This window comes from Lissotriton vulgaris, chromosome 9 (assembly GCF_964263255.1).
Source record: "Lissotriton vulgaris chromosome 9, aLisVul1.2, whole genome shotgun sequence".
Taxonomy (NCBI): Eukaryota; Metazoa; Chordata; class Amphibia; order Caudata; family Salamandridae; genus Lissotriton; species Lissotriton vulgaris.
The window spans coordinates 962,373,801-962,385,453 of NC_141697.1; the positions used below are offsets into that span (position 1 = coordinate 962,373,801).

At 44.6% G+C, this 11,653-nt stretch overlaps 1 long non-coding RNA gene across 2 annotated transcripts in view; it reads left to right on the forward strand.

Moving 5' to 3' along the window:
* The window catches only part of LOC147692616 (uncharacterized), a 129,895-nt gene extending 123,507 nt beyond the window's left edge, over positions 1–6,388 (forward strand). For both annotated transcript variants that reach the window (XR_015299838.1, XR_015299839.1), the window contains exon 5: positions 5,839–6,388. This is a non-coding gene — a long non-coding RNA (uncharacterized LOC147692616). The remainder of the gene's footprint in view (positions 1–5,838) is intronic.
* The last annotated feature ends 5,265 nt before the right edge of the window (positions 6,389–11,653 follow it).

Sequence of the window (11,653 nt, forward strand, 5' to 3'; positions counted from 1 at the left end):
GCCAGGTGGGGTGAAGCGCCTCAACCACCACAAATGGTACGTGGTTGAGCACATGACCTGGATACTTCAGGTGATATCTTTTATCAATTTTTCACGAAAAGCGGTAGTTTATAAATAACGGGTCCTGAAGAATGCATGAAACCTTTTTTCTATATATGCAGAAACATGTTGACCACTACTGACTGCGGATATTATTTCAAATCCGCGTTTGCACTTGTCTTTTAGCTTTGGGGGACTGGGAGATACTAATAAATTACTTGCTTCTACCCAGTTCATCCAATTTTACTACCAATTTTACTACCCCTCACTATTCACTTTTCTCACCTTACACTGCTTTTTTCAGTTGCCATATAAACACTTGTAAATTCATATAACACTTCCCTCCAACATTCTTTTCATTTACAATCGGTCACGGTAACATCTGACCGGCCGTTTTGTTTTGTCTCCTGGGCTAGGAGAACCCAAATGATGCAAAAGAGGGCTGTACAGTGTGGCATCTGATGGGAATTTTTCCATACGCCCTTGAGTCTTCACTCGGCTAGTATCACACTAAGGTCCGCATCGTGTGTTCCCACTGGTGTTATCTGCATGGTATTAGTTTTGTTGTCCATGGTGAATGACTCATTTGATGCTTGACTCTCAGGTACAAGTTAGTTTATTGATATATGGTTTGGGGCATGTACCTGGTTAGTCGTTAAACTTGCCCTTGGACCCTCATTTCAAATTGTTTTGTCCATGTTCTTTCAGCCAGTCTAAGTGAGCATCTTTCTTTGTTAAGGTCTAAGGTAAACCATGATTTAGAGGTGACATCTTTTAGCGTTTTAAGTTTCGGATGGGCAAGTTGATCTAAAACCTCTAAAACAGTTTTATTAAAGTGCTCAGTGAGTTCCTTCGCATTTGAAGAGGGGGGTGAGACGGAGTTGGGTTTGAAGATTATGTTCCAGTGTGCCGGGGGGATTTGCTTAAGATTTATGGTCATAAACATGGTTTTATTGTTTTTGACTGGGGCGGGTGGGGCTGGAGGGGAGATCGTGAACAGTATGAGATGGTGATCAGACCAGTCGATAGGGATGATGTTGGATAGGAAAGCCAAATCAGAGTTAGAGATGATGGTGTCAAGAATAGCTCCTTTGGAGTGAGTAGGGGAGTGGCAAAGCTGATTGCGGTCGCTAATCTCAAAAAGATTATTGAGAAAGTTGATTGTAGGATCATCAGGTTCATTCCAGTGAAGGTTAAGATCTCCTAGGAAGAGATTTTTGGAGTTGGAAAGTAACGATTTCGTTAAAAGGTCAGTTAATTCTTCGGCAAAGGGCAGGGGCTCACCAGGAGGGTGGTAGATGTTATGAAGTCGTATTGGGGGAGAGCTTTTCATTTTAAGTTTTGCTCCTAAGTATTCGAAGGTTGTGTAGTCAGTGTTACTGATTAGGGAGAGTTGTAGTTCTTTTTTAAAAATTATTGCTAATCCACCCCCTATTTTTTCAGGTTTGTCTTATCTGTGAATAGAATAACCAGGGGAGGCAAGAAGGTCAAGGATGGGAGTAGAGTGATCTTTGAGCCATGTTTCCATGAGGAAGGCGATGTCAGTAGCTACATTAAGGATGGTTTCAGAAATTTTGGGTGCATGCCGGACAGCCGAGCGGCAGTTCACGAGCATGCAGGTAAGGGGTTTATGGTTGGTGTTAGGGGCGGGGCATAGTTGAAAGGCAGTGAGTTGAGGGAGGGTCTGGGGGAGCTAGGAGAGCAGTGGATTCTACTAGTACCCATGATAACAGGAATGTTGGAGTGAGGGGAGGAACGATTTTTAAGTGGGGGTTTCTTAAGGTAGGAGTTGCAGAGGTCAGAGAGGTCGGGCGGAGTAGGTACTCGAAGTTCGAAGGGGTCTGTGAGAACGGGTGTGGAGAGGCGTTGTTAACCAAAGCTTGGGATAAGAGCGTTTTCGAGGGCTAGCACATGGAGAAGCGGGCCTAGAGGGGCGGGTTCTGGGTTTGTAGGATTTGAACCGATTGAAATCTTCTCTGAGTTGGGTAAGTTCAGAAACCAGGGTGGGGAAATTGTAGTCCAAGTTACGAAGTGTCTGGTTGAGGCGAGTGAGGAGGGAAGTGGTTGGGACTGAAATGGAGGCGGAGTTAAGGACAGAGTAATTAGGGTGAGATGGTTTATAGTTTGGAGAGGGTGAGATGTCAGGAGGGGCAGATTTGGGTAGTGCTGGGCTTGTGGGAGTAGTGGAGGACAGGGGAGGAGCGGAGGTGTGAGCCGGTGTTGGGAGGAGAGATGGACGTGGTGCAGGATGGCCTGGTGGTGAGTGAGGGGGAAGGGAGAGAGGTGAGGGGAGAGAGGAGACGTGGTAACAGCGTAATGGGAGGAAGCGTGGTTTGTGGAGGGAGGAGGAAGGACAGGAGGCGCTATGGTCATTATGGTACGGTTAAGAGGGGGTGGAGGGGGGTTAGGGAGGTGATAGAGTGTTGGAGGGGGACGGTCATTAGGGGACATGGGAGTTTGGGGGAGCGTGGGTACATTAGATGAGTTGGGGGGTAGGTTCAAGAGAGGGTGATAGAAAAGAAGTCAAGGAAAGGGATGTGTCATTAAGGGTAGGTGTGTAATGGGGGTGTGGAGTTTGCCTCTGGGAGGCGGGGGAGAGCTGGGAGGGGGTATGGGAGAGAGTGGGTGTGGGGAGGGGGAAAAGATTGAGTCGGGGAGAGTTCAAGAGAGGGTGACAGAATAGAGGTAGCTGTAAGGGGAGTGTCATTAGGGAGAGCATTTGGAGTTGGGGCAGTTGTGGGGCACCAGGAGGGGTTTTGGGATTGTGTAGGTGTTGGGGGAGGAGTAGGTAGGGACAGCTGGTAGGAGAGAGTGCTAAAATTGAGTTCGAAAATGGTAAGGTGCTGTTCCGAGGCTTGAATCAGTATGTTTCCAGTTTTGTAGATGGAAATGTCTATTTTACCAGGTAAAATTGAGGGTGAAGTAGTGGAAAGTTTGAAACCATAGGGGATTTTGATTACGCTAGATACTGGGAAGTGGCCCAAATAGGTGCTCTTCCATTTGGAGGGGCGTTTGGTGTAGAAAATATAGTTTGTTTTAATGGGGGACATGAGGCTGTGGTAGTTGTCTTCAATTAGGGTTTCGGGATGCCGGATTAGTAATTTATGTTTAAAATTCTTTTTGGCATTTTTTGAAAGGGTGGGAGGGTAGGGAATGGTCCAAGATTTGGGTCCATGTTTGGTGAGGGCGCGGTGTTTGATGGTTAGGGCAGGAACAGGGCGTGATGTGGGGATGGGATTTAGGTGGGACATGACAGGGAAGTTTGGCTGTGGGAGATTGAGGGAGAAAGAAAATAAAAGGGGGGCAGAAGTGTTGAAAAAGGAGGATTGGGTAAGAGCGAGGAGGGAGTGGGTACACATGTATGTGTTCACATAAATGTGCTCACATGTTTGCGTGTAACTCGCCTAAAGCCCCTTGTTCCAGCTGTGCAGGAGCTCCATATCCTAAAAGATGAACACTGGCTGTTAGCCTTTTCAGTACATAGCCACAGAATTTAGCAGTCAGTGAGACTCAATTGGTTAGACTCACTCACACTAAAAGTCCAACACCAGATAGTCAAAAAGTGAAAATTCCAGGGGGGTTAAATGGGTGGAACCCATTTCCTGCAGTTTCAGTAAGAATATTCAAGACCCTGGTGTGTTAGGCAGTCTGAATCTTTTCCATAGAGTGCTCTTCTGGGAAGACACTCGGGTGTAATTTGAGTCTGTAAAGCTTCAAGTGAAAACTACCGGAATGCATAGGAAGAGACAGCCTGGGTGAGGTTTAGTCATTAAAGTCAAGCTGAATAAATTTTATACAAGAAAATTACAATTCAAATAACATATTGATAGTTAAGTAAAAATTTACCCTAGCCCATGAAAAGCATGCCACATGTCTTATGTTTTTATAATGGTGCCACCAATTAATATGTCATCTCGGGTGACTTTTATGAAAATTATGGTGGTGGGTGTGAAATCAGTTAACCCCTTCGATGCTCATGACGAGCTCAGCTCGTCATGAGGCACGGTGCTCGTGTGCTCATGACGAGCTCAGCTCGTCATGACCACACCCAGTTCTATTATGGCCCAGCACCGGAGAAGAATATCTGCAGCATCGATGAGGTTAAACAGTTGTTAGCTATGGCTCAGCTTCAGGAATCCACAATTGTATTACATTTAACTAGAAGGAGGAATCAAGTGGCTGAGCATTATTTAACATCTAGAATATCACTCTCAGAACACATTCTGCATAAATATTGTGTCCTAAATATATTTTGCAAAATAACAAAAATCTGCACTCAACGGTGGTATATTTTTGTGAATGATATTTAGAATATGATATTAATAACAGATAATATTTCTGTATACTATATTCTAACATACAATGGAAAGAGGCACTCATGTAATAAGCAATCTACAGTAATTAGCCCTTCTAATCTTGGTACTGCAGCCTTCCAATAATATTCTTAATGGTGGACCATGGTGTTTAGTGAGATAGTCCCTGCTTCACTGGAGGAAAAGATAGTCCCAGACTGCAAAGGTGCCTGCTTACTCAGTCATGGAACTGACCCATATCTGCAGGATTACAGGTTATTATCTCTGCTCTCTCTCACACCCTATAAATAACTTTGCCAGGGAATGACATGAACATCTGGATAATTGGATAGACAGGATAGTAACAAAAGCAACCACACAAGTTGTCTTGAGTATGTGCAATGTGGTGGCGCCAGTGTCCTCAGTAGCGTTGTCTACAAAAGGTGTGAGGTTCCCGCTACTGTGTGCATTTGTGGATTTCTTCAGATCTTTGGACACAGTGAGGTGACAGTGCTTTTGGATGAAGCAGCAATTAAGTGCAGCACTGTGGTTGCTAAATATGTTTTTCTGATCTGTACAATATAATGGGATGAGAGAGTGGATGTGAAAGGACTGTCATTATTCATGTGAGGTCACATGTGAAAGGTGGGATTTGGTAATGTTTTGTCATTGCACCAGTAGTGACAGTTTATGTGGGCGATCTTGAAAAGACCCCAGTTGAATATTATTAGAACCCATGGAAAATAGGGCTGGAATATAGGAGACATGGGTGCACTGTCCCAATGACCAGGTCATATGTGATTGGCCAAGGCTTTGGTAGTTTAGCTGAGTTGCAAACCTAGTTTAGGCTGAAGTGTATGACAATCTATGTTAATAATCAAAGATCCTCTAATTTGGGTTTATAAAATTAGGCATCTTCTTGAATTGTGATGACAAATGTATTGATGCAGTCAGTACTTACTGGTACCAGAGATTAATGCTTGATAACCCTATATGTTGGTGTCAACTGGGGTGCATGATGCTCACTGATGCCAAGATATTTATAGATATTGGATCAGTTTTATAAAATACTTTGACAGATACCTTTTTAAGGAGCAAAAAATTGATTATTATAGGTCTGTATCTATTCAGTTGTTCCTCTGTGATGAGTTGTACACATATAGGTCTGTGCCTTTAAAAAATCAGCATTTATAAGGAAAAGGCTGAGTCTTTTCTTCTCAGCATAAGCCTATATATCTCTAACAGTAGTATTTCTTGGTGTAGGTTTACATGGCTTTGCTCATAAATTTGTATATATGCTTCACTTTATGCCAGTGCTTCGATGTAAACAGCAAACTCGCATGCTTCATTGTGTATATTTTAATCTTATAATATATCTCAATATTTTCTTGTAGTTATGCTCATCAGAAACCAGGTTACCTGTTCAGTCCTCTCACTGTGTCATTTACTGAAATCTATCCCAAAACTCAGAATTTCTAATACTTGTTTCCTTTGTATAATTCCTCAGGCAAAGCAAGAGGGTCCTAGTGATAACAAATCAGAAGAGGGGACTACGAGAGAAAACTAGAGACACCCTGTTATGTCCTCTCCGCGAACTCACATCACCAAGTACTGCTGGCAACAACAACCCAACAATGAACAAGAGAAAGATGGAAAGAAAAAGCCTTCTATGCTGTTTGTTTGATAATTGTCTTCAATTAATTTGATCCCAACAGGGGATGCAACTTTCTTTTGGCCAAGCAAGGCATGTAGAAGCCATCTTTCTTTTGGCAATCGACAAAGGTAGTTATTGGACGACAACCGGAGTGCTCTGTCCCTACATTGGTACCTCTTTCATTCCTCTGTTTACCATTCACATTTCCCTGAGTGTCATTGACCATATCATAGAAATATAAGGTGAATAAAGTTCACAAAGCCTCTTCAGTTCATATATCAATATCACAGCCATCTTGGAAGAGAACATGTAATCTTGAACACACTATGAGCCTTTCAATAAACACGAAAGATTTTATGTGCCAAGAAGACAAATGTTATGCTTAAATAAATGGCAGAAACCATATATATTTGTCTTTATTTTGTGTTAGAATTATTAAGCAGTATTGTCTATTGACTTCATAAATCAACAAATGATTTTTAAAACTGTTCTCTGCTCTCACAACGATTTAAGCATAAGTAATATTTCATAATGCAACTTGGAATTGCTGATGTTAACAGTTGGACAAAAACATACATAATATTCTGGCTAACACAACTTTGTTGCTTCTGAAACCAAGGGCCATATGTATGAAGGCAATTTTGCGATCGCAAATCAGCAGTGTCCAATGTATGACACAAAACACCCCTTGCAAAATAAGGAATCGCAAATTTTGCGATTCCCTATTTTGCGATTGCATTTAAGGAATTGCAAATTGCAATTCCTTAAATGCAATGTAAGAAGCACAGAAAAAGTGCAATTTGAACTTAAGGAATCGCAAATTACCACCAACTTCAAGTTGGTGGTAATTTGCGATTTCTTTGAAAAATTAACTTTTTTTCATTTTTCAAAGTGCCATGTGACTCACATACATGCCCTTACGGCAAGTATGTGCGCCACATCTGCACCCATGCTCATTTCAGGGGTGCAACAGGGTGTCCTTTTGACACCCTGGCACCCTTGAAATTGCATTCTCAATTTGTGATTCTCTAATTGAGAATCGCAAATTGGGAATGTCTTCCCATTCATTCCTATGGGCCTATAGGCCCATAGGAATGAATGAGGACATATTCCTTAATTGCAAATCGCAATTTACGATTCGCAATTAAGGAATATGTAGGATTCGCAAAATTTATTGCAAATCCTACAGACATAGCGTTTTGCGATTCTCAAATAGCAATTCGCAAAAAATCGCTATTTGAGAATCGCAAATGGACATTTTCATACATATGGCCCATAGTCCTTTACACCTAAAATGAAGGGCAGGTAAGAAAAGAGACCTATGGCAGCTGTCATACTTCAGTCCCACCTAATCCATTTATCCTTTCCAACCATCATGTTCTAAATATCTGGCCACTTTTTCTATGAACGGAAAACAGAGTAAAAACACTGCCCTTGTGTATGTATCACTTGATTAGTTAGTTGCATTATATCTGACATATATGTTATCTCTTAAAATTGTTAGAATTCTTCTGATGGATCATTTTAGAATATGTCCATATTTGAGCAAAAGATGTTTCATATAAGTTCTATATACATGGCCAGACAATTGAGCCAGTCTTCTCACACGAGAGCCTGTTGTGGGCCTCACTTTTACAGGCCTGAACAATAGAAAGAGATCAAAAGCTTGAAGTTCTTTCTTTAAATATTGCCTTCATCTTTCAGATGTTGTTGTCAACTCTAGGAATGCCTGTTTTGTTCATATGATCTGATAGAGCTGATGCTGATCATCTACCATTCTTTACAGACAGGGCCTCATGTTCTGACCATGTTGACAGCCAAATTGAAGTCTTCATCACTGGTATTCATTAAAGTTCCCTTACTATTGTGTGCACACAGATAGTGTTAAATGTACCTTGACCTTCAAAGTATTTCACAGTACAACCGCATGCGGAGATGTGCCCCTGACACAGGTTGCAACCTGATGAACATCAGGCACTCCTAAAACAGCACTAAAACTAAGTTGTTAAAGTGTTGCTGGGTACAATTAGAGGTGAGTGGTAAAGAGGCATCAGCCATAAATGTCTGGATGCCCTGCCTTTCCACTTGTTTTATCCCCTTTCTTCATCCCATTTGGAAATCAAAGGATGTTGACATTCTCAGTGACAGAACTGCAACCATCTATGCTGTTGGTAAAACCCCTTTGCTTTTTTTTAAAAAGGTTTTATTAGTTTTCTCCATGCTCATACCCTTCCGAATAAAAGTTGTATGTACCGCCATTACGCGGATGGCTCATCAAATATTACCATAGCAATCAAGGTTACCATAACTGTCCCCTTTCCCAACAATCCTAACATCCCCTCCCCTCTACACCCACCACCTGCCAGTGTGCCCTACCCAGCCAGAACAAAATGAAGTTATCGGACCGGTCTGTCAACTATCCAGTCAAGCAAAGAAAAAGAAAGGGAGAAAAAAACAAGAAAAAGGTTCCATTGCTAAAATGTATATTCCCTTGTGTCCTCAGTCTAATCCGCTGATACCACCAAGCCCGGAATGCGCTAGGTAGCCTTCCCCCACTCAGCCATTCGGCACACCATCACACACTACCTGCACTGTTAGTTCGGTACCTGCACTCGCTCCCCTTGATCAGACTCCAAATCTTCCTCCTCTTCCTCGGTATCCTTAGCGGGGGTCTGGAGTTCTGCCACTAACGCCCCCCATGCTCTCGCCACCTCCAATGCCTTATCATTAGCAGTACGCCTAGCCAGTAGCAAGCGGAGCGTCCCTTCATTACCTGCCCAGTTTAAAAAGCTTGCTCTCCATCTCTGATAGTTAGGTCCCATCTTCGACTTCCAGTGCATGGTAAGCTCCCCCTTTGCCAAAATTAACCCTAAGTCATAGAACTTACTAGTAATCTTAGTAGTGGGGGTATGTGGGAACCAAAGCAACAAACAAGTTCCCATCTCTGCCTCAAATATTCGCCCCGTCACCTGATTCAAACACGCCACCACCTCTTCCCAATAGGATTCCAGCCCCACACAAGACCAGAATAGATGATGGAAATCAGCTCTGTCTGCATTACACCTCGGGCATGGTGATTGGGAGCCCCCAAAATACTGTAGGAGTTTGACCGGCGTCAAATAGGCCCTATGTAACGTAAAAAAACTGTACTAATTGAAACCTGCCGTTACGCGTACCCTTCCAAGCACGTCGCAACAATTGAGGCCACGTCGTCTCCGGTATGGATTTACCGATATCCGCCTCCCATTTGCCTTTCAAAACATCAAGGGGTGGAAGCTGCTCGGCCGACAGCCGTTTATAGAGACATGTGATAGCTTTAAACGTACCCGCCGCCATGGTGACATACTGGCAACCCGGTGAAGTCGGAGGTTCCAGTAACTCCATCTTCCACTGTCGCTGGATCCCCACTACCAGAGCGGCGTGCAATAAATAGTCTCCCCGCGGTAGCTCAAAAACGCTCTGCAATTCCTGAAATGATAACAGAGCTCCATCCCTATATAAATCCCCCACCATATGGAGTCCAAGTTCTTCCCAAACCACCAGTGCAGACCAGTTCCCCCCATGCGGAAGGGCTGTGCACATGCCCTGAGGTATTTCCGGAGCATATGGGTGGTAAAATCTCGCTCGTTTCTGGCTCCGATTCCAGCACAAGCGAAGATTGCGCTCTTCGAGAGTTAGCTGAGCAAGACTGATCTTCTGTTGGAGAACTATGAATGATAATACATGCCGGGGAACCACTCTGCCGTGCGGTCCTTCGGGGCCTCTAAACTCCAGAGCTACCGCTTGTGTGAGCCACTGTAGCTACGCTGCCAGATAGTACCATTCAAAATCCGGGACCGCCAGTCCCCCTTCCGCCCTTGGTCGCATCAGGGTGTTTAACGCAACTCGCCGTCTACCCGAACCCCAGATAAAACCTGTGGTCATGGCCCTAAGCCTCTGGAAGAATGACGTCGGAATCCATACAGGTAGTGTGCGAAAAAAAGTAAAGCTAGAGTGGGAGCACCACCATTTTCAACAGTGCCACCCTTTCGGCAACCGACAGGGGGAGGGTGCTCCAAAACTCCATACTGCCCCGGAGGCCCTTTATCGCTCTACCTACATTGATCTCCAGGAGGTCAGGCTGTATGTGATAGATGTGAGTGCCCAGGTAGGGTAGGCCATGGGGTTCCCATCTCAAACCCTCCGCAGCTGGGGGTGCTCGACCACCCGGGGTCAATGAGAATAGTCAAATTTCACTTTTAATCCAGAGAGATTACCAAACCTCTGAAGTAGAGCTCTCGCACCTCGCAGAGATTCATCCATTCCCTCCAAAAACAACAGTAAGTCGTCAGCGTGCATGGAAATGTAGTGGGCCTCTTCTCGCAGTCACAAGCCCTCATAAGATTGTCCTAGTCTAACATGTGCAGCCAACGGCTCAATAGCCAGGGCAAACAATAATGGGGATAAGGAACAGCCCTGGCGAGTGCCACTCCCCACCTGATATGCTGCTGAAATGGTAGGACCCGTCCGAACCCTGGTGGTAGCTGAGTTGTACAACAGTTTAGTCCACCGTATGAACCGTTCCCCAAGGCCGAATTCCTTTAAACCTTGAAACAGGTAAGGCCATTCTACGCTATCAAAAGCCTTCTCAATGTCAACCGAGAGCACCACTGCGCCCTGGGTGCCATCACATCCTCCTTCCATAACTCTAATCAGCCGACATATGCACGTCGCCGTGTTCCTGGTGGGGATAAAGCCCGCCTGGTCTGGATGCACCAGAGCCCTAATGTGTTCCAAGAGCCGTGTCGCGAGGATCTTACTTAGAATTTTATAATCTACTGTAAGCATCGAAAGTGGCCGATATGCCGAGCGCGAGCAGACATCCCCACCTCGCTTCAACAATGGCACTATGATCGCCTCTCTGGCAGTTGAGGGCAACCTGCCCAGTTCCCACGCCTCCCTGTACATAGATTGCAAATGCGGCGCAAGGAGGTCAATATATGTCACATAAAACTACAGGAAGGCCGTCTGCCCCAGGCGTCTTTCGCCTAGCCACATGTTTAATTGCTGTTCTAATCTCTCTTAGAGAGATTTCCTCGCCTATCTTGTCTCCCTGTTCAGGGTCTAATCGCGGAAGTTGCGCTGCCGACAGAAAATCGTTGACCCCTTCTGGTAGGTCCGGCATCGTGCTCCGATAAAGCGATTTATAATAGAGTAGGAACTGATCATTAATCACCCTTTGAGAGTATACTAGATCCCCAGCCGCTGTATTCAGTGATAAAATCGGGGTGCCCTGGGCTGCCGGATTCGCCAGCCAAGCTATGGGGACCCTACTTGTCCCTCTCCGCATGGGCCCGTACCAAATATTCCTTATGATCAAAACATCGCAACCGTTCAATTTGAGTAGCCACTGCTTCACGTGCCGCAAGGACCGCCTCCTGCCCTTTCTTATCTATATGGTTTGCCTTTTCTGCCCGGCGCAAACGATCCTCCCCCTGCTCTATATCCTGCAGCAAAGTCTTGCGAGCTCCCAATGTGGACGAGATACACACCCCTCTCACTACGGGCTTGAACGCACCCCATTCCTGGGCCCTACTCAATGCTGTTCCCGTGTTCTCCGTGAAATAATGTTCTATACCATCTCGGACTTCAGAACTAAAAACTGGGTCCTCCAATGTCAAAGGGTTCA